Source organism: Alexandromys fortis, unplaced genomic scaffold (genome assembly GCF_014885135.2).
Source record: "Alexandromys fortis isolate MF-2015 unplaced genomic scaffold, M_Fortis_MF-2015_v1.1 scaffold_219, whole genome shotgun sequence".
Lineage (NCBI taxonomy): Eukaryota > Metazoa > Chordata > Mammalia > Rodentia > Cricetidae > Alexandromys > Alexandromys fortis.
In genome coordinates this window covers 666677-687286 of record NW_026068092.1, presented here as the reverse complement: position 1 = coordinate 687286, position 20610 = coordinate 666677, and the positions used below count along the sequence as shown (strand labels likewise).

Sequence of the window (20610 nt, the reverse complement as noted above, 5' to 3'; positions counted from 1 at the left end):
CGCTATTGGGCGCAGCAGCGAAAGGCGGAGCGGCACACCCACAGCTGCGCCTTTGTTGGCTGCGCTTGCCATCGCTCAGATACTCGGCGCTCCTCCCCCAGAGCTGCGCCAAAATTGGAGCTACGCCAAAACTGGAGCTGTGCTGGCGTCTGGTCCCTTCATGCTGCCACTGCAATCCCAGCCTGCGAAGTATCTCTGAGAGATTGAGATAGTCCCTTAACCCGACAGGTTCAGGCGCAAGAACTGCCGTCCTTAGGCTGTGTTTGGTCTTAAACCTCTAGATAGCTCTCCCTTCCCTTTGCCGCCTCCAATTCAGTCAGTCTGTCTCTATGGCCTCTGACCCTTATCTATTGCAATCTCTGCATTAGAAATCACCAAAGAACTTGGGTTTTTGCTTCACCTTGCCTTCCATAGTCTTTGAGCGGACATGGAGACCGTCCCGCAGGTCCCGCAGGTCCAGACCCTAAGGATAAGGAGTTGACCACGCTGGAACTATGCTTGGGCAATGAATGGGGCCTTCGGAACAGGACCGAGGCTTTCACTGGGGCTACCTGTACCCGTTAGCATCAGGTTGTGCCAGGGGCCCAAAGCATCACTAAGATGGGACATCCAAGTACCTCCCTAAGGTGAATACTAAATCCAATTACAAGGATGACATCTAAAATAAGGACAATGATAATGTTCCCAGTTTCTTGATACCCAGTTCTCATTCACTCCACTTTATAGCTGTAAACACAATTTCTCAGAGCAGTTAAGCTATTCATTTGAAGTAAAAGAAAGGGCTGGCAAGATGGCCATGTTGGTATAGATGCTTGCAGTCACACCTGGCTCCCTGAGTTCCATCCATTCCTGGGACCCACATGCTGGAAGGAGAGAATTGAGTCCTTTAAGTTGTTCTCTGATTACCACATTTACATTGTGGTGCATACATACTAAATAAAATGTAATTTAAAAAAAAATTAAAAATGGCGAGTGACAATAGCTGTATGGAAGATCTAGGTGCCACAGTCCCAAACTGCAATGCTGATGTTTTGTAGAAAACTGGAATCCAGATAGGCAAAGGCAAGGCTGTAGTCAGACCCAGCCACCACCGGTGCTGCTCTGCCCATTTCTCTCACAACCTCACCAGTATTCCTCCTAGGAGCCAATGGAAACCGGCTGCAAAAAACATAACAGGACTCCACGCAGCATGACTCTTGGCCAGCAGGTGGCAGACCTAGCTAGGCCCTTCCATTCTCCCTCCAGTTTAGCACAGTCGTGCTGTGCTCCCGCCAGCAATCTCCCACTGAGCAACCAGACCACTAGGTCTTTGGCACTAAGGTAGTAGTGATGGGCAAGCAGGACACGGGCTTGGGGATAAATGAGTATGGCTGGGTTATGGACCAGCAAATACACAATAGCTTGTCTCCAAAGCACCAAGCCATGCACCTTGGAGTGGGACACGGGTTAGACAAGCTTTCCCGTTACTAAACAGGGATGCAAGAACACATTGGACAGTGGTTCAAATCCTGTCACAGGCAGCAGGTGACCCTGTGACTTGATTTGAACCCTTACTCCTTTTTGTTAGTTAAACACTCTGACATTCTCTCCCATTTGAATCTGGCGCATGGCCGTCCCACCTCCAATTGTACATCCCTCACCACCTTTTGTAGCCACCTTTTCAGGCCATAAGTGAGGACCACGCCTTCTTGGTGACTTCCCCCAGCACTGTCCCTACAAAGCTGGCCAGCAGCTAGCTAGATGGGAGCGGGAACACTGAACTATTGGCACCTGTGGTCTTCTGCTCCATGTTTGACCCCTCCCTGGTAGGCAGACTTTAGGACAGCACCCCTGAGACCTACCTAAGCCGTCTCTACCCACCGTGGTCTTGGCTATGCAGCGGGTAACCAGACTCTAAAGCAGACAGGTCTCTGGAAGGGGGCATTCCTAGCTTGAGTCAGTTAGGGAGGAATGTTTTCCTTTTGCCTTCTTTCAGCAGAGAAGAGGCATGTCAGCCTCTTTTGTACCATCACCAGATATGTAGAAATAGTGATAAAGAACTATGGGACTTTCAGAAGAAGGGCTCCAGGATGCCTAGGGGCCATGCCTTTGGAGAATGTAGAGGACAGTTGGACTTACTAAATCCACTTCCCATGGAGAAAAGGGACTCCCCCACCACACAGCAACTTAGCCAGAGTGTTGTTCTGCATAGCAAGAGCTGCCTTCTAGGAGGACTCTGCTTTCTTGAGGGAGCTCAATCTGTCTTCCCAGAGCTCAAAAATATCTCAATGTCAGGATGCCAAATGCTTTTCATTTCAAGTGCCAATAACCAACAGAGTAGAAGCAACTGCCTTGACTTTGAAGAGCTCCTAGTATCAGTTTTTATTGCTAGAGAACAGGTGGACCCAGAAGTGAGATGTTGCTCCAGGCATTTTTCTTTCTTTGTTCTTGCCAAGCAACAATGGTTCCTGTTCAACCATTATTGGGTGAGCATGCTCGACTCAGCATATGTGGGTGAAATATGACTGTCTGGGACACCCCCCCCCCCGGCTTCTGTTAGCACTATCTGTAGGGGCCTTGGAAACGCAGATAGCTCGGGAGTCACTTATTTCCAGGTGCATCCAGGGCCTGAAAGGCTTATAAGCAAGCACAGGCCAGATTCATCTCTGCATTCCCGTCTCCTGTTTACAACATCCCTGGTGGTTCCCCTCCACTGCCTGGTGTCACTGCAGATGTGGTTGGTGTTCTCTACCTGGCAGGGCAATGTGTGCTAATCTTTTCAGGCAGTGGATGATGAAGCTCCTTAATGTTTCTCCAGACTCAAAGCAGGGCAGAGGAAATGCCGACACCAGGGTGGGGTGGGGGAGAGATAAACAATAATTCCCCTTCCCAGGCTGAGAACTCTAGTAATGCCCCAGGAAAGAGCAGCCTCATGCGGTGTGGGGAGTACCCAAGAGCGCTGTAAATATAGGCTTGACAGAAGAAACAAATCCTAGTTTTACCAGTCTATTTTTGCCCTCGAAACACTGCAGCCATCCCCACCCCTTGCCAGCCTTGCTAACCTTGTCTGTCCTCGCTGGGGCAATGAGAGAGCCCCATGCCCCATGGACCACTGGGTTCACGTCCTGGTCTCCTAAAACAAGCAAGAACCTTCCCAGACCTCAGTTTTCCATCTGTAGAATAGGGGCAGCAGGCCAACCCTCCTTGTAGGAGAAATACCATTCTATGCCAATAAAAAGGATCGACACTCCACCTGGTGTCCGGCAAACAGCAGGCGCTAAAGGATACCTGCGAACTGGGGGTGGTGATGGAGACAACGCTGCTGTAGTCCAGTAGTGACCGCCGGCCCTGGGAGCTGCGGCTCAGGGCCTACTATCCGGGAAAATCCTCAGAAGGCGGCCGAGAGGGGGCAGCTCCGAGCCTTCTGTCTCCGTTGCAACCGCAGCATTGGGGCAGGTGTCAGGGCCTCCTCGGCCTGCTCCGCTAGGGGGCCGATCATCCGCTAAGACTGACAATACCAGGAGCCCAACGGCAAGCTGCAATCTCTGCACATCCATCCAATCGGTGCGGGTTGCGGGGCGTGTCTCTCTGCCAATGGGAAAATTCGCGGTTGGATGGGGCGGGGCCGGGGCCTCGTCGCCGGCTGGGTCCGCTCTGCACACGGGTCGTGGGAGGGGTGGGAGGGCTAGACCGCCGGCTGCTCGGGGGTAGGGGAGGGGGGAGGGTTCTCCCCAGCACCCGCACGAGTTGTGGCCCCGGGAGCCGCGTTCGGTGCAGAGTGCTGGAGAGGCCGCTCTTCGCGCGCTGGGGGACCGGGAGCGCCTGTCTTGGGGGGCGGAGGCCGCGCTGCGGAGCCGCCCACGCCGCGCGCCAGGTGAGCTCGGCCGGGTGGGCGGGGTCCGGCTGTGGGCCTGGGGCCTGGGGCTGGACACTCGATTCTGGGCCGGGGCTGGGGTGTGTGCTGGGGGAGCGGGCTGGGTATAGAGTCTAGCTTGCGACGTGGACTTGGCTAGGGACAGGGTCCTGGGCTCGGACTCAAGGTCTGGGTGGGGTTCGAAAGCCGGTTCTTCTGCTCATCAGCGCTTCGCCCACGCCGGGGCTCCAGAGAGCTGGGGTCGCTGGGGGCGGGTCCCTTTGTGCGTGACCCCAGGGCCCTGTCCGACTTGACCAAGGCGCCAGCTTCATGCTACCGGGCTGAACACGATCCAGCTCCCGCAGCCTTGCCCTCCGCGAGCCACCGCAGCACCTGGAACCTGGCACTCGGCAGCTATGGAAACTTTACTACGGGGACTCAGGGGAGGCGAGGTCGGGGAACTTCCACGGGCGGCACAGCCGTTGGTGAGCATAGCGTCTCGGTGATGCCAATGGGGTGTCCCCGCACCGCTCTGCTCCTAAGGCCTCACAAATGAGAGAAGAGACTCTGCTGGGAATCCCTTGTCTGGTGTCTCTGCTTGGATCTTTTCCCTAGATACCCCACATTCCTCAGTGGGACGCCAACCCCAGACAGTAAGCCTGGAGTTGCTCTGGGTAGGAGGCCTGGGTACTCTGGCTTTCCCCCTTTAATTTTTAAGTAATCAGATGTTGCATACATGCAACATTTAACTATTTGTTTTGGTGTCAGATAGCAAAGTGTCTAGGGTACTAGGGGACTCTTGCTTCTTCCCTGTAGATTCAGACATTTAGATACGATGGAAAAGAAAGAAATGCTCCCATTTGTGTTAACTTCTAGGCTCTCTCTCTTTTAACCCATATATCTTTACTTGCAAGTATTCATTGCAGAGAGTCATTGGTCTGAATTGAGGCCTCTGGTTTCTGCTTACACTATCTGCTGGGTCCTCACTGGAACTCCCTTTGGTTATCCTGATGTTAGGCTAGACTTTTATAAAGCCAGGAATAGAACTATGGGCAAGTTGTCATTGGGAACAACTCTCGCTCAGTACGGCCAGTTATGCACCAAGAGCATCCAACTCCACAATGATCCCCAGGCCCTGTACCCTTCCTCTGGTCCAGGATCCAGGCTGTATCTGGTCCATCCTGAGCAAGTGCCGCCTGCTGTGGGGAGGGTCTCAGGATCTGTGAGCCTGGATGGTGATAGATACTGGAACTGCTCTAGTTCATCCCTGTGTTCTGAGGCTATGCCTGCTTCAGAAGAGGGTGGTCCAGACAGATAATAACTATCTGGAAAGGCCAGAAGCTGCAACTTTGTGTCATCTGAGGTAGGACCTGTTTCTCCTGCTGTCTACCTATTCTTCATTTGGGGTCCATTAGTACTCATTGCATAGTGGGCACAAAGTATTTGGCTCTGATGACAGGTACTTCTGAGCACAGCCAAGCCAGTGCCCAGCTGGTCCTCCTAACTGTGCCATCCTCATGACTTCTGTACAGATGCTGGTGACCAAGGCTCTCTTGCATGAATTGGGCCCAGCCCTTAGTCTGGCTATGTCCCAGCTGCTATATCCCTCCTACCCCCAATCTGTGCTCTTTGGCTCCCTACATTAATTCTCTCTCACAACCCTTCTCCAGGTGGCCTCTTCCTTGCCCTAAGCAACCTTTGCATTTCTTAGCCTCTGTAGGAGTAGGGCTGTGATGTGTCCTTGTTTGTGCAGCACAGGATTCAGACTGACTTCCTTTCACCCCCAGACTAGCCTGGAGCTCTTCCCCAGATGCCTAGCTGGAAAGCCAGAGCTCTGCTTCTTCTGGGTTGATTGTCAGAGATCCTAGGACAAGGCTCCGTGGCATCCTGGAGTGCTTCTCGCGCTCTGAGGGCTACTCGGGATGGTGAGACGTAGGCCCACAAGGACACTGGTAGATGGAAATGGTTTTGCAGCAGAGTCTAGCCCTGAGCTGGGCATCAGCATCCCTGACTGCAGTTGGTGCATTCTTACGATGGGTATGGAGGGGCGGCTTTGCTGTGGTAGGTACCAGTCTTGGAGCAGCACGAACTGTCCCTGAAGGTGGCTGAAGGGCTCCCTGTATCTGCGCCCACATTGACTGCAGGAAGGACATGTTCTCTTGCGTTCTCATTCCCACTTTTGCTCGCAGAGCCCTAAGAGAGCCATGCAAGGCTGCATCCTGCTGAGGCGATACCACAATCAAGCTCTTAGGCAGGCTATCCTGACCCATGATGAGTACATGTGCCCTCAGTCACCTGCTCCTTATGCTCAGTCTGGCCTGCCCTTTGGTGGGCTCAGCTTGTACCTGTGGGGACTCTCCACATAGTCAGCCCTTTGCTGGTCTATAGCTTGTTGGTCTGGCTTTTAAGCTTGAGCCGGGCTTGTGCCCCAGCCTAAAGCCCTGTGTTTGGGTCAGTGGTACTGTAACACAGCTGCAGCCCTTCCCCCAAGTCTCAGCAAGTCTGTGGAGTACAGGCAGGTGTCAGCAGGGTGTCTAGAGATTTAGATGGTTTGGTGGTGAAGCCCAGTGTTTGTGCCTGGGAGGCGGTTATAACAGGGCTAGGCTCAGACTATCCTCATTGAAGAAATGGAGCACGACAAAGTGCTCAGTAGTGCTCCTTGGCCAGATGGGTTACCCAGGAGCCTGTAGACGAGCTCAGCAGGATGTTCAAAGGCTTTCAAGATGGGTATCCCGTCATGAGTCCCATCATTAGATTTGCCTTTGTTTCACTGCCCTGTCCAATCTCTGCCACTTCCTGTCTGCCTCCTGATACAGGGCTCTCAGCAAGCTGACTGGCTGTAGTCCCTCCAGCCTAACCTACCCTCCCGTACCATACCCCTGTAATGAAAGTACCCCTAGAAAGAGGCCCGTTCCTCTGTTGACCTCTGTCACCCTGCTTCCTGTAGCCCCTCTGCGTCTCCACCTTTTGCCTAACATCTCTCCTGGAGTCCCGTATGGCATTGTAGCCATACCATCTCCCGCTGGGGAGGGGTATGAGAAGCCTGGGAATATGAACACTTGAGTTCAGATCCTACCTGACCTGGACCTGGTTTTCACATTTGTAAGATAGGGAATTATACCTACCCAGGACAGTCAGTGGAGTTAGACATTGGCTTGCCATTCATGTAGCCAAGGCTGTTGTGGTGTGGCAAGTGCTGGGGTGAGACTTTCGAAGATCAGGGCTGATAACAAAGTCATGTGGTTCTCTGTAAGACAAAATCCAGGTTAACATTTAAGTTAAAAGCAAAGTTGTCCCAGAAATGTCATGCGTAGAACAGGGGCTCATTTTCCAGCCACAGGCTTTGCTCTGCTTGGGGAAGGGTTCGTGGACAACTCTACCCAGCAGTTCCTCCAGTATCAGAAGGTCCTCCTGCCTCAGCATGTGCTGGCTCCCTCTTGCCTCTGGTGTTGTGTACTGACCCTCATCCATGCATCATATTCCCACTCTAATGTTTAACCAGCTCTCCACTTCCTACTTGAAGCCTCTCTACTGAGTGGCCTGGCTGCCTCTCATGCTGCAGCCTGGCCTGCGTATGGCCACCAGAGGGCCTCAGGGACTGCTAGGGTAGCAAGCCAGGCTTCTGGTCCTTGCTACCCAACTCTAGGCAGGATGGAATTCTTCCCTAGATAGGCTGGGGGGAGATAGGCTGTTGTGAGACAGAGAGACTTCTGGGACCAAGTGAATGGAGTCCATTGAGGAAGATTGGGCAGAGGCATAGAACAATCTGGAAACAGACCAGAGAGGGAAGAACTCCCATTACTTACATCGTAGTACCCCAGAGATGCCTCCTCTTGCTCAACCCTCCCTCACTGTCTATGCCATATAGGTGTGCATTTTTGTGACATAAACACTCCGGCAGTGTCCCTAAGCTTAGATATACCAGGAGGGAATGTGTTCCTAGGCTGCCAGTGTCCTAGGAACTGGGAAGCTGCCTAAAGGAGAAGGGTTGGGGCTGGTTTTGAGGAGCCTTGGGAGAGGCAAATGCCATCCCACAGGGTAGGTATGGCTGAAGGGGTTGGGGGACACGACCCTACATGGATAAGCAAGACCCTAGTGAGAGAGTTCTCCTTGAGCCGGGCGGTATTTAATCCCAAGCAGATCTCTGTGAGTTCGAGGCCAGCCTGGTCTACAAGAGCTAGTTCCAGGACAGGCTCCAAAACCCTGTCTCAAAACACCAAACCAAACCAACCAAACAAACAGACAAAAAAAAAAAAAAAAAAAAAAAAAAAAAAAAAAAAAAAAAAAAAAAAAAAACAAGACAGAGACACAGAGTTCTCCTTGAGCTGTTTATCAGACTATACCAGATTCAGCCTTCTGGGAGGAGAAAGAGGAGAAAGAGGGCGCTCTCTGTCCACTCTGTGACCTCAGCCTCATCCGGAGGGAAGTGGACCTAATGTAAGCTGCAGTCCCAGTTGTGTGTTGAGACAGGAAAGTGCATACAGTATGTGGTTGAGTCAGGAGCTCCACGGGGCTCCCTTAGAATCAGGGATGCCAGTGTCCTGCTTGGGGAAGAGTCTAGGCCAGTGTGTCTGCATCCAGAAGGAACTGACTCCAGGGTGGCTTCACATAGTATTCTCTGGTCTCTCTGCAGGGACAGAATCCACAGGATGGGTGTTAAGACATGCTGAGATCCTCTGAAATAGGTAAGTGGCCTGTGTCGCTCAGGATAGCAGAGTGTCCTGGTGGAGTTGGTAGGTGTGGTTAGTTGGGGAATCATCTGGGTACAGGCAGTGCGTACTCTTGTCTGCTTAGCTTCATCCTGGGTAGACACAGTCTGAAGTCTGGACAGGATAAGATATGGGGGGGCTGCCATGCCAACTAGGATTTCCCTGTGGTTCAAGTGTACATAGCAGCCACCAGATTGATGTCTGTCCTGAGGATGAGCCCACAGTGGGACTGACCTACCAGGTTGCTGGGCATTGTCAGTAAGGACATTAACTGGGTCTGATCTCTATCCATCTGGGGTTGGATACCAGCCATGGTGGCATCTGGTGTCATGCATCCTGCTTGGCCTCCAGCTCAGCTCAGGGATGCTTCTGAGTACCCAGGGGGCAATGGAGCCACCAGCTGGCCACTGCTGATAAGCCCCAAGGCCTGGCACTGTGGACTTCATCTGCAAGGTGGATGAATCGTGCCATTTTGTGTGCCTGTTGTTCTCTCACAGCCCCACCACGCTTGTTCCACTGTAGGATAACAAGGCTGGTATCAGAACAAATGGCACTCTGCTCTGTGCATAGCCCCGCGGTGTAGCTGGGGTGCTCATCTGTTTTGGGTTCATCTGTGAATTATAGCTGCCAGCTTCAGTAGCACACAGTGGCACAGATGTGTGATGTCCAGGAAGTGTGGCAGGTTGGGTGGGATGGTTGTTCTGTGTCCTCTGGTACTCTATGAATAGAAAAGATGCTCTGATGGTGTTTGACACCCTACAGGGTTGCTTTGGGGCAGAGTAGGTGATACAAGGAGCGCTCCCTGTCCACTCTTGTTCATCCTGGACAGCTGTCCAGTTCCCGATGAACTGTCCTTTTCCTTCACAGAATTCTGCTCAGCCAACACCAGTGCCCAGAGCGGAAACCTGGCCCTCTGTAGTGGTGTGCTGAGGAGAAGGTGGTAGCCACAGACCCAGGAGCACTAGGCCTTTGGGTGCCTGAGGGTCCTCTATGAAGGGATATCAGGCACAAGGGGTAACCAAAGGCGTGGGAAGCTGTTGGCTAGACTGGGCATGTCTGTTGATGTGTGGGAGGACCACTGTCTGGCCGAACATGTCAGCGTACAGTCCACTGAGTTACATAGTGGCTTTTGAGATAAAAAGGCTCAGGCTGTGTCCAGGCCTTGAACCATGGCACTTCCTGCAGAAGAGGTGACAGTATCTGGGGACAAGTGGAAAGAAGGACTACATTGCACCCCTCTTACTGTTTTACCCACCTCGATTCTGGGGACTCAAGTCCAGGATCCTGCATGGGCTAGGCTGTCTGGGCTGCTGCACATTCGGGAGGCCAGATAGCTGGCGCTCAGGTGACGGCTCTGGACTGCTCGACACCCACAGCCACTCTTTGCTGTGGTGCTCTGCTTTCTTCCTTCTTTGCTTCTGCCTCCTCCCTGTCTTTCTTTGCCTCTCTCTCTGCTTTATATTCTCCTTTCTCTGTCTGTGTTCTGCGGTTTTGATTGATTATTCATGCCTGCTCTGGGTTTGGTCAGGATGGTTGGCATCATTCGTGCCATCTTTGCTTTGGTCTGGGCCCATTTCATAGATTGGCAAGCAATACCCTGGCCCTGGCTTATGGCTCCCTGTCTAGTTAAAGTGTGTCTCTGCATATAGCCAGGAGGGACATAGGGAGGGGACCTTGGAGCGAAGGTAAAATGGGGCTATGTGTTTCCCTTGTTCACCTTCAGCCACCTTGTGCCTACTTACTGAGTACCATGCCAGGCATGGGCATTGCACTAGAGGAGTTCTAGCTGGCTGAGGAGATGAACAAGAACAATTACAGGGCTGTAGAGATGGCTCAGTGGTTAAGAGCATTGCCTGCTCTTCCAAAGGTCCAGAGTTCAATTCCCAGCAACCACATGGTGGCTCACAACCATCTGTAATGATGTATGGTGCCCTCTTCTGGCCTGCAGGCATACAGACAGAATACTGTATACATAATAAATAATAAAAAAAAAAGAACAATTACAAACGTGGGGTTGTGAGATGGAAGTAGTGGGGTTCCCCCAGGAGGGAGAGCCCGAAGGCACTGTGAGGGAGTGACACCCTCACTGCAAGGCCTAGGTAATAACGTATCTTTTACACAATTACACAAGCTTCTGCCCTTTCTCAGAAATCTGTACCAGCCTGGTCTGTCCCACACTGGGTTCTCTTCAGGGGTTGATGGCTTTTCCAGCCTTTAGTTTGAGTCTTTAAATATTAATGATTTCGTCTCTGCCTCCTACACATTTTTTCTCAACTTTCACATTTTTGTTTGTGGCAGCTTTTGATGTTCAAAATTTTTCATATTTATAGCAAAGCATTGAATGTTTTCTGTTGTCTTCTCCAGCAGGTAACTAGCTAGATAGTGTCTCTTTCTCCTACTAGATGCTGCTGCTTTTACACTCAATATTTAATCCGCCTCAAATTTATTTTGACATAAATGCAAAGTGAAGGTTTAACTTTGTTTTTCCCGCTGCATCCGAACTGTTTCTTTCCTAGTGTCTCCTGTCAGGGAAAGGGAAATGTTGCACTCGTTTGGCCAAGGAGACATGAGCAGGAAGGCCATTTCCCAGGGTGAGGCTCCTTCCTGGACACGAGAGGTGCTGACCCCTGTTACTGTCCCCAGTTTATGAAACTCAGCTGCTTCTTTTGTAGTAGTGGGAGACTGTTCATCCTAAATAGGTGTGTTGTGTGTGGAAAGATGTTGCTATGTCTTCAGGTTCTCAGATTTGCTGTCACTAGTGATGCATTCAGTCCTTAGCCAGTGCTCATTGCTCTCACTGAAAGACCAAGTATTGGGGGCTGGGAAGATGGCTCAACAGGTAAGAGTGCTTGCTACTCAAGTGTGAAGACCTGAGTTCAAATTCTCAGCATGGTTATAAAAAGCCAGGCATAATCACATGTTTGACCCTGTAACCCCAGTCCTATGGAGGACAGACAGAGACAAGAGCATCCTTGGGTGTTGCTAGTTATCAGCCTGGCTCCAGGTAGTGAGAGACCTATCTCAAAAGATAAGGTAGAAAGCAATAGAGTGCCCGGGCACTCAATGTCCTCTGGCCTGTGTTCACAGATAGATGCACAGAGGTGTACATGTGTGTACACACACATGTATTGTTTTTGTTTTTTGAAACAGGGTCTCACTATGTAGCCTTAGCTGGCCTAGAACTTGCTATGTAGACCAGACTGTCCTCAAATTCAGAGATCCACCTGTCTCTGCCTCCCGAGTGCTAGGATTAAAGGTGTGCACTGACTTGCTTGTATATTTTTATATATACCGACTGATCCTCTGTATGCTCCCTTCCCTGGGATGTCTGTGGGAATGCTGGAGCCAGTGCCACTTGAGCAAGCTGTGAGACTTGTGGCACTTTGGAGACTGTTGCCTGAACACAAGACCTGGTCCCTGTTATGGTGAGGCCTATTCCTCCTTGGTTCTCTTTATAGGTGCCTGGCCCTAAAGCAACATACGATGGTGTTAACTGGTGACAGTGCCAGAGCTTTCGGGTCTGAACAACCCTGCAGTTAGGTGTAAGGCATCCTGGGGTCAGCTCGTGTGGATCTTCAGGTGGAGTCCCTTGCCCAGACGGCTTTGTTCTGCTGTGGGTGATCCCTGTCCTCATCCTCAGGGGTGATGGGCTCTAGAATCCTGGTAATCCCAGGTTGGAGGAACTTCTAGGCTGGGCACTCACATAGTTCCAGTTTGAGCCTCAGCCCTAGGGGCGAGTGTGCTCAGTTGGTCTGACTGCCTCATAAAAATTGCCTACATGACTGGAGAACCCAGCACATGCTGGCTGTCTGCCTTTGCCAGCTGTGATGACTAGTCCTGGTTGTCAGTTTGACTACATCTGGAATTAACTAAGGCCTCAAAAATAGTTGGGCACACCTGTGAGGGATTTTTGCTTAATTTGATCATTTGAAGTGGGAAGATCTACTTTTTTTAAAACTTGGTTTCAGTGGATCTTATTTTTTAAAATTCATCTATTTATTTTACATCCTGACTGCAGCCTCCCCCACTCTCCCCTCCCAGTTCCTCTCTTCCCCCCCTGCACCCCCTCTTCTCTCATCCCTATCCAGGAAGGGGCATGTCTCCCATGAGTATCAGCAAAACATGGCATATCAAGTTGCAGTAAGACTAAACCCCTCCCTGTGTATCAAGACTGGACAAGGTGACCCAGTGAGAGGTGTAGGGTCCCAAAAACCAGTAGAAGAGTTGGAGACAGCTCCTCTTCCTGCTGTTAGGAGTCCTACAGGACAAAGAGGACAAAGCTACACAACTGTAACATATGATGAGTACCTAGGTCAGTCTCATGCAAGCTCCTTGGTTATAGGTTCAGTCTCTGCGAGCCCCCTGAGCCAAGGTAGGTTGATTGTGTGAACCTTCCTGTGGTGTCCTTGACCCCTCCTCCTCCTACAGTCCCCCCTCCTCCTCCTCCTCCTCCTCCTTCTCTTCTTCCTCTGAATTCCCGAACTCCATCCAACGCTTGGCTATGGGTCTCTGCATCTGTCTCCATCAGTTTCTGGATGATGCCTCTGATGACAGTTGGGCCAGGCACCAATCTGGTCACGGGAGATGACCTACCTATCCACTACAGTTCAGGCTGTCTATCCACTATTGCTAGAAGTCTAAGCTGGGGTCTCCCTATAGATTCTTGGGAAATTCCTTGTGCCAGACTTCCACCCGACCCCGAAATGCCCCCGCAGCAGTACCCCTCAGCGCTCTCCCCTCAGTGACCCCCCAACTTGATGATTCATGTCCCCATCCCCACCTGCCCTCCATCCACTCGTGAAACCTGGGAAGATCCACTTCTAATCTGGACCTGTGAGGTGGGAAGACCTACCTCTAACCTGGGCCCTGCCTTCTGTGTGTGTATGGCCTCTGTGACATGGAAGAGGGACATGCTCTATTTTTGCCAGCTTCCTCCACCTTTGCTGTTAAATCCATTCCTTCACTGGCATTAGAACCCACTTCTATGGGATTCCAGCATATCCTGAAGACCAGCTGAGACACCCAGCCTCATGGACTGAACACTTAATGAATTCTCGGACCTTCTCTTCATAGTCAGCCATTGTGGGATTAGCTGGATCCCAGCCTGTAAGCCATTCTAATAAACCATACATACATATGTACATATATACATACATACATGGGAGGGAGGAGAGGAGGGAGCGAAGAAATTGACTCATTCTCTAAGTTCTGTTACTCCAGAGAACTCTGACATACACCAGATAGGATGGCTAACTTTCAGCAGCTCTCAACCTGTGGGTCTTAGCCCCTTTGAGGCTCACATATCAGATATCCTGCATGCCAGATATTTACATTATGATTCATAACAGTAGCAAAATTACATGCTGCTGTTCAGTCTGTCAAGGCGGCAGTGCCTAGGCTCTAGACAGAGGCTCTGGCTGTGCTTGGGCAGGGGTCTCTGCTGAGTAGCCTCACCAGCTGCCTTGGGATAGCGGATGGGGTACCTCTCCTACCCTCTGTGTATCTGCACCCGGTCTCGATGTCATCTGCCTCAGCGTATTTCCTGGCCCTCACCCTTTGTGTGTTCACTCCAGCCACAGTCCTGCCCACTGGCACTGTCTCTGGATATCTGCCCGTGAAGCCTCCTCCACACAGCTGGGTGAGCGGGCCTGGGTGTCCCTGTTCCAGCCTGACCCTCAGCTGGGGAATCTAGGAGTTACATCTCAGCCCCCCTGCCCCAGTAGGGTGTCTCCCAGGAGTCCAAGTCCTACGTTTCTCTAGCCAACACTGTTCTGGAGAAGGCTGCTGTGTCAGGTCACAGAGGGTGAAGGATGTGGGCAGAGTTGGGGTGTTCTGTGGTAACTCTGCATGTTTGTGAGTGGCCTGCTGAGTTTCTTGCCTAGTATGCCAAGTTCAGCTTTTAAAAATCCTTTCTTCAATGAAGTTCTTCTTAGGTGGCACAACATGCTCCTGGGCTTCCTTGCTAAGCTATGCCAGATAATGGAGGTGGCCTTTGCTCTGTGCCCCAGAGGGAGGTGCTGGGCACCTCCAGAGTCATTCTAGATGACCAGGTTATAGGCTGCCAAGTGGGGAGGGGTTCTGAATATACAGACGGGGAAAAGTAAACCTCTGCCATGAGGAATCTGGGATGGCTCACGTAACTTGACCTCAGAAGTCCAGTTCTGGTCTCTCAGAGCCCCCTCCCCCGTGGTGTTATTTCCCAAGAACCATCCATGTTCTCGGAAATGTTTCCATTATTACCTGCAGTTTCTGTGGGCTGCTGTCAGGCTGGGAAGCCGCTGCACTGGGCCTGGCTCACCACCGCTTTAGCAAATACTTGCCTCTCATCCCATACCCCACCATAAGATTCCCATGACATTCATAATAAATCTCCACCCACCAGACCATTACATCAGCTTCCCTGATTTACACCCTTTTCAGCTCTGCAGCCTGTGAGACAGCCCCGGTCCTCCTAAATACATTAAATGTACAGGTCTCTGATCCTACTGCAGTCCCAAGGCAGTCTGCCCCACCCCCAGTCCCTGGGCACACCCAGGCTAGGGAGCTGTGCTGCTGTGCTGCCTGCTGCCTGGGCACTATTCTCCAGCTGTGTGACCTCACTTCCTCATTTGGAAGGCATCCCTGAGCTCTGGCTATGGGCTGCAGCTTGGCTCTGCTTTGGAACCCAGTGCACTCCGTCTCCCCCAGTTTAACCGTTCTTTCTAGATGAGGTGGCAAGGAAAGGGAATGTTTAGGGTTCGAAGTCTTCCTGACCCGAGCAGAGGTGGTGGAGGCACACAGGGAGCCTCACATAGCTGCACAGCTGCAGTGTTTGGTTTTTCTTCAGTTCTGTCCTCTCTGAGCCAGCCACACTTGTTAGAGATGTCTTAGTTCTGGAATGTGAAAGACAGCCAGCTAGCTATAGGTGTGTGCTTTTTGTTGATGGTGTTTTGGACAGGATCTTTCTACATAACCCTGGCTGGCCTGGAATTTGCTACATAGACCAGGCTGGCCTCAAACTTACCCTTTGAATATTGGGCTTAAAGGCATGCTCTACCAAGTCTGTTGTTATTAATATATGATATAGGAGGTCCCCCCCCCCACACACACACTGTTTCTCTCTCTCTCTCTCTCTCTCTCTCTCTCTCTCTCTCTCTCTCTCTCGATCTATCGAGACAAGGTTTCTCTGTGTAGCCCTGGCTTTCTTAGAATTCACTCTATAGACCAGGCTGACCTCGAAACTCAGAGGTAACACCTGCCTATACTTCCTGAGTGCTGGAATTAAAAGTGTGCACCGCCACTGCCTGACAGATTTATTTATTTTTTACTTTGTGTGTATGAATAGTTTGCCCTGTGCATTCAGTGCCCAAGAAGGCCAGAGGAGGGCATTAAGTCCCCTAAGACTGGAGTTTCAGACAGTGGTGAACCTCCTTGTGGTGCTAGGAATTGAACCTGTGTCCTCTAGAAGAGCAGCCAGTGCTCTTAACCTCTGAGGCATCTTTCCAGCCCTCCCTGCTGTTTTGAAATAGCCAACACTATATTTTTAAATTTTTATTTTTGATATGCTTATTTAAGAGAGTATTTGTAATTGTGTGTTTGTGTGTGATTGTGTGTTTGTGCACGCATGCACACATATTTGAATATGAAAGTGCAAGGACTCAGTTTCCACAGTACCTAGTGTGGAGTTCACCTCGGTTTTGAGGATTCCAGTTCAGGTCCTCATGCTCGTATGGCAAGCACTTACCCACTGAGTCATCTCCCAAGCCCAGTTTTGTGATTTCTAAGGTTACATGAGGAGAGTCTTTGTTTGTTTGTTTTTTGAGACAGGGTTTCTCTGTAGCTTTGGAGCCTTTCTTGGAACTAGCTCTTGTAGACCAGGCTGGCCTCGAACTCACAGAGATCCGTCTGCCTCTGCCTCCCAAGTGCTGGGATTAAAGGTGTGCACCACCACTGCCTGGCAAGAGAGTCTTTTAAAATTGTGCTAAAATATACTTAACCTTCAAGTATACATTTCACCAGTATTAAATATGTTTACATTGTTCTGCAGTCATCTCCAAACTTCTTTTTGCAAAACTGGAGCTCTGAGCAATGATGTCCTCCTTCCTCTCTCCCAGCCCCACGCCCTCATCTGTCTCTTCTCTTCACTATTCTAGCAACTGGTAGAAGTGGAATTGTTTAGGATTTGTCTTTTGTACCTGTTAGTTCAGTTATTGTGCTGTCTTCAGGATTCATCTGTAGGGCTTAAGAGATGGCTCAGAGATTGAGCCGACGTATGTACTGTTCTAGTTCCCAGCACCCACGTCTTACAACTACATTTAACTCCAGTACCAGGGGTCCTGATGCCTTTCCTGGGCTTTCTGAATACCTGCACTCAAATATCCATACACAATACAACTGTTAAAAATAAGATTTAAAAAATAATCCATGTGTAGGCAGGCTTGGTGGTTCCTCCTTGCAATCTCAGCATTCAGGAGACTGAGGCAAGAGGTTGCTTCAAGTTCCAGGCCAGCCTGGGCTACAGAGTAAGACTCTTCTCAGCAACAGGAACACAGTTCCTATGCATGAGAGTTTCTTTTCTCTTTTTTTTTTTCATAGACAGGTTCTAGATCCGTGGCACACTTGCCTGGAAACAGGTTCTAGATAGTGGCACACATACCTGCAGGCAGGGTCTAGATCAGTCACACACACACACACACACACACACACACACACACACACACACACGCAGGCAGATTCTAAATCAACAGTACCGTAGGCAGGTTCTAGATCTGTGGACCACATGCCTGTAGACATGTTCTAGATCTATGGACCACATGCCTGTAGATAGGTTCTAGATCCTAAACACATATGCCCAACCCTCCTGGAAGCTGAGATTGCAAGCCTGAGCCACTATGTCTGCCTTCTTTCCTTTATAAAGCCAAATAATACTACATAGTACATAAGTTTATTCCTCCACCAGTGAATATTTAAATTGCTCCCTTCCCTTGGCAGTTACAAGTAATGCTTCTATAAATGTGAGTGAGTGTCCAGATGTCAAAAGCTGCGCTTCATTCTGCATAAGCTGGTTGCTCTCCTGTCACTGTGATGAGACACCATGACCCGTAACTTACAGGAGGAAGAGTTTATTTGGGCTTGGGCTTCGAGGGAGAGGGTGGTTCAGCAGCAGGAGCAGGAAGCAGAGAGTGGACTGGAAGTGGTGTGGTGAAGTCTCAAAGCCCACCCCCAGTGATTGCTTCCCCCAACAAGGCCACACTACTTGGTATGAAGCAATACCACCAAGCTGCGGACGAGCCTTTGGGGGCCATTCAAAATACCACATACCCCTAAAAGTTGTAGAAATGCTGGAGACTGATTGGTTTTTAGCCTTTTTCATTAGAAACTTTATACCCACAGAGGCTACAGCACTAACAGTGCACAGGGTTCTAATTTACCCATATCTTGACAATACTTTTCTTAATTAAAATAATTTTTTATTGTCCTCTGCCCTTTTGGGAGCAGCTGTCCTGGGGTGTAAACTGATCGCACATTGTGCTTTTTCATCTCCCTGATGACTGGGAATGCTCAGTATTTCTTATGTGTTTGTTGATTATTTGAATATCTTCTTTGCAGCTGTATTTACATATTTACATACCCAACTCTTTTGCTATTTTTTAAAAGTTGGATTGATTTGAAGTTTCTGCTCATGAATTTTAGTTACTCTTTTTTTTAATATTTATTTATTTATTATGTATACAATATTCTGTCTGTGTGTATATCTGTAGGCCAGAAGAGGGCACCAGACCTCATTACAGATGGTTGTGAGCCACCATGTGGTTGCCGGGAATTGAACTCAGGACCTTTGGAAGAGCAGGCAATGCTCTTAACCACTGAGCCATTTCTCCAGCCCCCTTTAGTTACTCTTATATTCTGTATATTATCCATAGATGATATGGCCCTCTCTTTTGACAAACAGATTTTCTCTCTGCATCTTGGGTTTTTTGTTTTGTTTTTAAAAGATTTTACTTTACTTTTTTTTTAAAGATTGATTTTGTTGGGGCTGGAGAGATGGCTCAGCGGTTAAGAGCATTGCCTGCTCTTCCAAAGGTCCTGAGTTCAATTCCCGGCAACCACATGGTGGCTCACAACCATCTGTAACGAGGTCTGGTGCCCTCTTCAGGCATACATGCAGACAGACTATTGTATACATAATAAATAAATAAATATGTAAAAAAAAAGATTGATTTTGTTTTAATTTGTATGCATGTTTTGCCTGCATGTGTGTCTGTACACCATTTGTGTCTGGTGCCTGCAGAGACCAGAAGAGGGTGTTAGGTCCCCTGAGACTAGAGTTACAGAAGGATGTGAGCTGCCATGTGAGTGCTGGGAACTGAACTTGGTTCCTCTGGAAGAACAGAAAGTGCTCCTAACCACTGAGCAATTGCTCCAGCACCAAAAATTTTATATATTTATTTAGTTTTTGGTTTTCCTCAGACAGGGTCTCTGAACTCCCAGGGATTCAACTTCTTTAGTCTCCTGAGTATTAGGATTAAAAAAGTGTGTCACCATATCAAGTTCAGACTTATTCCTTAACTACCCAGCCCTCTTTTGCATCCAGTTTCTTGGTTGACTTTTTGTTGTTGTTGATTTTTGAGATAGGATTCCTGTGACCTAGATTGGCCTTGCATCTGGAGTGTGACTGAGGCTGGGCTTGAACTTCGATTAATTCACCTCTCACAGCCTCACAAATGCTGCAGTGACAGGCTTGTATCATCACACCTGGTTTAGATGGCTTTAATTTTTTGTTTGGTTGATTGGTTTGTTGCTAGGGATTGAAGCCAGGGCCTTGCTTTTTACCTGCTACTCTTGTTTTTACCTGCAGCCCCATGTTTATAATTCTGAACTCATCATTTTATTATTTTATTGCCAGTTACTTTGGCATCTTAGAAATGCCAAATCCATAAATGTTATAAAAATCCATAAATGTTATAAACAATTTCTTGTAGGTTTAGTGTCAAGTGTTCTTTTATTTGGGTTTCTGGTTCGTTTTGAGGTACTGGACATATATGGCGAAAGATAAGGATCCACTTCATTCCCATGTGATGTCAAGTTTCTTCAGCTGTTTGTTGAGAAGATTGTGTGTCCTCATTGAGTGGCCTATCACCCTTGTTGAAAGTCATTTGGCTGTATGACTGAGACCTGCTTTTTTGTATTTTGTGCCATTGAACAGTGTATGTGTGTCTGCTTTTATGGTTTTGATTCCGTGTTTTTTGTTTGTTTTTCATGACAGGATTTCTCGCGCCTCACTAGCTGTCTTGGAACTCATGCTGTAAACCAGGCTGGCCTTGAACACAGAGATCTGCCTGCGTGTACCAAACTTGTAAAAAATGTTTTGAAGTCAAAAGTATGAGCCTTCCAGCTTTGTTTTTTTTTTCAAGACTGTTGTGGGTCTGTGGTCTCCTCTGAGGTCTTAGTGAATCTTTTGACACATGGCATTGAGATTTTGGTTTGAAATACATTAAATACTTAACTATAGTGTTATCATAAATATTAGTAAAGTTTTAGGGCTGGCAAGGTGGCTAAGTGGGTGAAGACTCGCCACCAAGCTTGATGACCTGAGATTACCCCTGTAGGCCACATGGTGAAAGGAAAGAATCAACTCCCCCATGTTGCCCTCTGACCTCTAAACTATGCCATTTTTTATTTATGTCTTTTCTAGTTTTCAGTGTACAAATCTTACATTTATTTCTGCCACCGCTGCTGTTAATGGTGATGGTTTTGAGACAGGATCTCCTTCACCAGGCTGCTCTGGAACTTGATATGTAGCTAAGAATGACCCTGAACTCCTCCACTTGGAAGGTTGGAATTACAAGCATGTCCTACAAGCATGCCTGGTTTGTGTGGTGCTGGGGATTGGACCCAAGACTGTTTATGTGCTAGGCATGCATTCTATTGAAATACATTCCTAGTATCACTATATTGTTGTTGGTTTTTTATTTATTATCTTGCTATTGTGAATGGCAGATTTTATATGCATTGTGCTAGGGATCAAATAGAGGGCTCTGTACATGTTAGACAAGCACTCTGCTGCTAAATACCATTTCCAGCCCTCTG

General features: G+C 49.2%; 2 protein-coding genes across 5 annotated transcripts in view; one reads left to right on the top strand and one right to left on the bottom strand.

Annotated features, from left to right (window-relative positions):
• The window catches only part of Tango2 (transport and golgi organization 2 homolog), a 42774-nt gene extending 39485 nt beyond the window's left edge, over positions 1–3289 (bottom strand). The window contains exon 1 of the mRNA XM_050122959.1: positions 3268–3289. The gene's annotated coding sequence lies outside the window, so the exon portion shown is untranslated. The remainder of the gene's footprint in view (positions 1–3267) is intronic.
• A 397-nt stretch (positions 3290–3686) lies between these two features.
• The window catches only part of Arvcf (ARVCF delta catenin family member), a 53140-nt gene continuing 36216 nt past the window's right edge, over positions 3687–20610 (top strand). For all 4 annotated transcript variants that reach the window (XM_050123028.1, XM_050123029.1, XM_050123027.1 and 1 more), the window contains exons 1-2: positions 3687–3853; positions 8466–8517. The gene's annotated coding sequence lies outside the window, so the exon portion shown is untranslated. The remainder of the gene's footprint in view (positions 3854–8465; positions 8518–20610) is intronic.